At 48.4% G+C, this 5,000-nt stretch overlaps 2 non-coding genes across 2 annotated transcripts in view; both read right to left on the bottom strand.

Annotated features, from left to right (window-relative positions):
- Positions 1 to 1,882: 1,882 nt before the first annotated feature.
- LOC139997146 (5.8S ribosomal RNA) lies at positions 1,883 to 2,037 on the bottom strand. Its single transcript, XR_011802591.1, has one exon. It is a non-coding gene; the product is annotated as a 5.8S ribosomal RNA (ribosomal RNA).
- Positions 2,038 to 4,870: 2,833 nt separating this feature from the next.
- LOC139997134 (small subunit ribosomal RNA) overlaps positions 4,871 to 5,000 on the bottom strand; it is a 1,924-nt gene continuing 1,794 nt past the window's right edge. Inside the window, exon 1 of the ribosomal RNA XR_011802581.1 lies at positions 4,871 to 5,000. This exon is cut by the window's right edge and continues 1,794 nt beyond it. This is a non-coding gene — a ribosomal RNA (small subunit ribosomal RNA).

Here is a 5,000-nt window from a genome sequence, read left to right as displayed (position 1 = left end):
GCCTTTTAAACTTCGTTCGTCGTATCATGTTCGAGCTAAGACTCACGCAAGACACCCGTAACGATCTCCGGTTTTTAACGCCCGTCCTCTTTGTATAATATATATATATATATATACACGTGTTATGTATAATATATCTCCCGTAGCCGTTTCTCTCTTCTCGACGATTCCAGCGGTTCCTTGTTTTCGCCTGTTATTGCTGGCACAGAGATCGAACACGCGACATGTATATAACATATCGGTTTCTTTGCTCTGTACCAACGACGAAAACGCACGGGAACTCACGCAAGTGGAAAAGCGAGCGCGAGACGTACACAACGGGGTGAATTTATTACTCGGGGACTGGACGACCGGCGATACGTTAGGATGCGCGGTCCAGCGATAGACGACGAAGAGACATGGGATGACCAACGATCTCTTTTTCTCTAATACTCGGAGCGCCGAATCGCCTTAAAGCAAAAAAAAATCACACGCGCGTACGTCGTACGTACGGCGCGTGTATACCTCGTCTCTAATCAAGTTTCGTTAGTCTTTCTCGAGCCTCGCCAAAGAGGATCGTTCTCTTCCTCTGCGCGATCTCTCCGTGCCAATGTCAGAGATTATTCTCTTTCGCACGACGACGAAAACGACTATTTTCGACGATCCGAACAACTTTGTAACGGACTCACATGCACATCTTAAAATCGAGTACAGAAACGTTGCGCAACACCGTGAGCTTTTCTCTTCTTCGTCACCCTTAAATATAGCCGATCGTAGACGCACGCTAGATCGTAACACACTTTTCGTTGATTTCCGACGAACGTGGCTTTGGGCCAGGCGCGCGGGCAGAGAGATACGCGACCGACGGGGAAAAATTCGTCCCGATACATGTACGCGTACTCTCCGATCTCCGCGCAACGCTGGGGATCATCTCCCTAAGTCATCAGCGTTCGAAGAAATCTCGTGTGTCCGTTCCCGGATCTACGGCTTTCTCTGGGTTCGCGAAGAACAGAAAAAAGCACAGAGGATGAAAAACGCAACGACGACCCATCGATGCGACGGTCCTCGTTGTCTTCTCGTCAGTCGTCTCGCGCCTGCAGAATACATCTCTGCCGCACGAACAGACGGAGTGGGTATTCGATCCCTGGGGCTGTACGAGTAAAAACATCTTGATGAAAAGACGGTTGTGTTTCTTTAAGGCACACAGTTTTTCGTTACGCCACCAAGTTTAGGTTTAGGTTTTAATATCTTGGTTCTCTTTTCTCTCCTCTCTCGACTGACTTTGTTCAAAAATATTTTTGCTTTCTCTCAGTCTCGCCAAAAATTCATTTAAGACGACGTCGGGGGCGCGGTCATTCGTGCTTATCGAAGACTAACAAAACGTAGCAGAGGCTGATACAAAAAGAAAAAAAAAATCGGCCACGAAGAAAACTCGCTCTGTGTATCTCGATAACCGCGTCGACGACGACGGTTCTCTCCGCGCTCTTTTAATTCGTATCCTTCTTCTTGCGCTTCGTCCGACTCAGAAACGTTCGTAAAACACGAACGACGGCGGGTTGTCAAGCCAAGAAGGGACAGAGAAGAGACGGAGGTAGTTTTGCGAGTCTCCCGTGAACGCGATAGATTTTTCATATATATTTGTATCGAGAGCATGCGTACGCCGGTCTCCACACGATCCAGCGACGAACGCCGACGAACGTCCAACAATCGCTCGTACGTCGCGTACGAGCCCTCGACCGCTCTTTAATTCGTATTCTTTTGCTTGGCGCTCGTCCTCCGACTCAGAAACGTTCGTTTAAAGATAAAACGAACGACGGCGGGCTGTCGACGAGGCAAGAAAGAACAGAGAGATACGGACCGAGAGCAACGATACGCAACGCAAGCAGTCTTAGGTTTACGTGAGCAACCCTCAGCCAGGCGTGGTCCAGGAATTGTATCCGTGGACCGCAATGTGCGTTCGAAATGTCGATGTTCATGTGTCCTGCAGTTCACACGTTGACGCGCAATTAGCTGCGTTCTTCATCGACCCACGAGCCAAGTGATCCACCGTTCAGGGTAATCGTTTATGCATGGATTTTTGTTTGTGTACTCAGGTTTTTGTACTCTTATTCTCGGTTCGAAAGAAGCCGATATCCGACAAACGTCCGACCAACGGGAATCGAACGCGCGGAAGTCGCCATATGATTGACGACACGAAAATACGTTCGAAAACGAAATCGGACGGACTGCGCGACGACACACGCAGCCCGCCGACCGGGCGTAAAGTGCATTATAATATATAACAACCAACGAGATCGAAGCTCCGTTCGTCAGGAAACGACGGGGATATAACACCCGATTCTGAATCCTCTGTACAGCACACGATCTCGCGAAGAAAGCGCACGGTGGCTAGCCCATGATATATATATATGTTCGTTCCTCTCGTCCAGTTATTCGAAGCAAACAGCCGATATGCATCTCCATCGTTCGGGTAAAAAAAAATCGATGGGACGCGCACGGTCGTAGTCTTCCTCGCGCGGTCGTTTCTTCCCGATAGCCAGAAGCAGAGTTTGAAAAACTCTAGCGACGGAACGAGGCATTAGACTCTCGACAACGAGGATACAGACACGGCCGGCGGTCCCCTCTGAATCGACTTCGGTGGTTCAGGTAAAAATAAAAAAAATCGATGGGACGCGCACGGTCGTCCTTCCTCTTCCTCGCGCGCGGTCTATTCTTCCCGATAGCCAGAAGCAGAGTTTGAAAAACTCTAGCGACGGAACGAGGCATTAGACTCGCGACAACGAAGATAGAGAGACGGCCGGCGGTCCCCTCTGAATCCACTTTGGTCGCTCAGGTAAAAATAAAAAAAAATTCGAAAGGGACGCGCACGGTCGTCCTTCCTCTTCCTCGCGCGGTCTTTTCTTCCCGATAGCCAGAAGCAGAGTTTGAAAAACTCTAGCGACGGAACGAGGCATTAGACTCTCGACAACGAGGATAGAGAGACGGCCGGCGGTCCCCTCCGAACGGATGGCGACAACGACGACTAAAGCGCGAAAAATCGCGACGAAAAGGAACGCATCTCCGTTCAGGTGTATGTGTGTGCGTGCGTTTAAAAAAAATTCGATGGGACTCGCAGCCATCGGCCTCGCGCGGTCGTTTCTTCCCGATAGCCAGAAGCAGAGTTTGAAAAACTCTAGCGACGGAACGAGGCATATGACTCACGACAACGAGGATATGGACAGGCGGTCCCCTCTGAACGGGTCGACGAGACGATGGTAAAAGAGACGAACCGGACGAAACTTCCGTCGATCAGGTAAAAATAAAAAAAAATTCGATGGGACGCGCACGGTCGTCGTCGTCGTCTTCCTCGCGCGGTCGTTTCTTCCCGATAGCCAGAAGCAGAGTTTGAAAAACTCTAGCGACGGAACGAGGCATATGACTCACGACAACGAGGATAGAGAGACGGCCGGCGGTCCCCTCTGAATCGACTTCGGTGGTTCAGGTAAAAATAAAAAAAATCGATGGGACGCGCACGGTCGTCGTTCCTCTTCCTCGCGCGCGGTCTATTCTTCCCGATAGCCAGAAGCAGAGTTTGAAAAACTCTAGCGACGGAACGAGGCATTAGACTCGCGAGGATAGAGAGACGGCCGGCGGTCCCCTCCGAACCAACTTCGTCTAGTTAAGAATCGTTATACTCTTTACCATCACTCGCACTGGTATATATCTTTTCGGGCCAACATCCACGCAATGCGTTTTCGTTCTAGGTTACCCGATCCACGAGTACGAACGTACAACGTGGTTTCGTTTTGTCGAACATCGTATATCGTTCGCCGTTGAAACGAACGACAACGAAACGACATAGGAAGAACGAACGCCCTTTGGGTAGGAAGCACGTTTCGAGGAACGACGAGAGTTTGGAGAGACGCGCGAGATAGCTGGAGACGCGCAGATATAGGTATCCATGGATCTTCGAAGAGAACCTTCGAAGATATATAATTCGGTATCCTATTTTTCTGCGGCTCGCTATTCGCGTTCTTTCGCTCTCGTCGACGACTCGTTATAGACGCTTCGTTCGATCCCAAAGAGCAGTCTTCCTTATGTCCCGTTGCTAGGAGGTGAGGCCTACGCAACGCAACTACGAAATATAGAAGAGGTGTGAGCAGTGATCTCTCCGACACGAGGCACTTTAGAGATTTTAGTTTATATATTATATTGTTCGTTCGTTGGATTTCCACGATGCAAATACGAAATACGAGATCGTGACGGCGGGTCTTTCTGTGTACGACCTCACGCAGGCGCCTCGATCGCATTTCTCATTACACGTGGTTTCCACTGTAACTTTTAGTTTTTTCGATATGTGTTCAGCTCAAGTTCCCTCACATATCGTTATTATTATTATTATTATTATTATTAATAGTAGCGGTTTCGTGTTATAGGATTCGGAGACGGCGGGTCTTTCTGTGTACGACCTCACGCAAGCGCCTCGAGAATCTTTTTAAGTTTTCCGTGTGTTATATTATTCGGAGACGGCGGGTCTTTCTGTTTACGACCTCACGCAGGCGCCTCGAGAATATTTTTAAGTTTTTCGTTTGTTATAATATTATTCGGAGACGGCGGGTCTTTCTGTGTACGACCTCACGCAGGCGCCTCGAATTATTCGTGTAAAAGTATATCTCTTCATCCCGATGATCGAGAGAGAGTGCCACACTCTTCGTATAGTTTCGTAACTGGAGCGTCTCCCACCTCCTTATTGTAAAAAATTTGGCTTTTGTCAAAGTATATAGCTTGTTAATACGTCGTATATACTTTGTGTCGATATAGGAGGAGTACGGCTCCTTACCGACGATATTATATATATTTTATTATACAGTGTTCAAGTCAAATATATTCTTTGTGTTTTTGTATTTTTCGTTAATGATCCTTCCGCAGGTTCACCTACGGAAACCTTGTTACGACTTTTACTTCCTCTAAATGATCAAGTTTGGTCATCTTCCCGGTAACATCGGCAATGCTTATCACATTGGCCGCGCACCAGTCCGAAG

This window comes from Bombus fervidus, unplaced genomic scaffold (assembly GCF_041682495.2).
Source record: "Bombus fervidus isolate BK054 unplaced genomic scaffold, iyBomFerv1 scaffold0031, whole genome shotgun sequence".
Lineage (NCBI taxonomy): Eukaryota > Metazoa > Arthropoda > Insecta > Hymenoptera > Apidae > Bombus > Bombus fervidus.
This window is presented reverse-complemented; position numbering and strand designations above follow the sequence as displayed.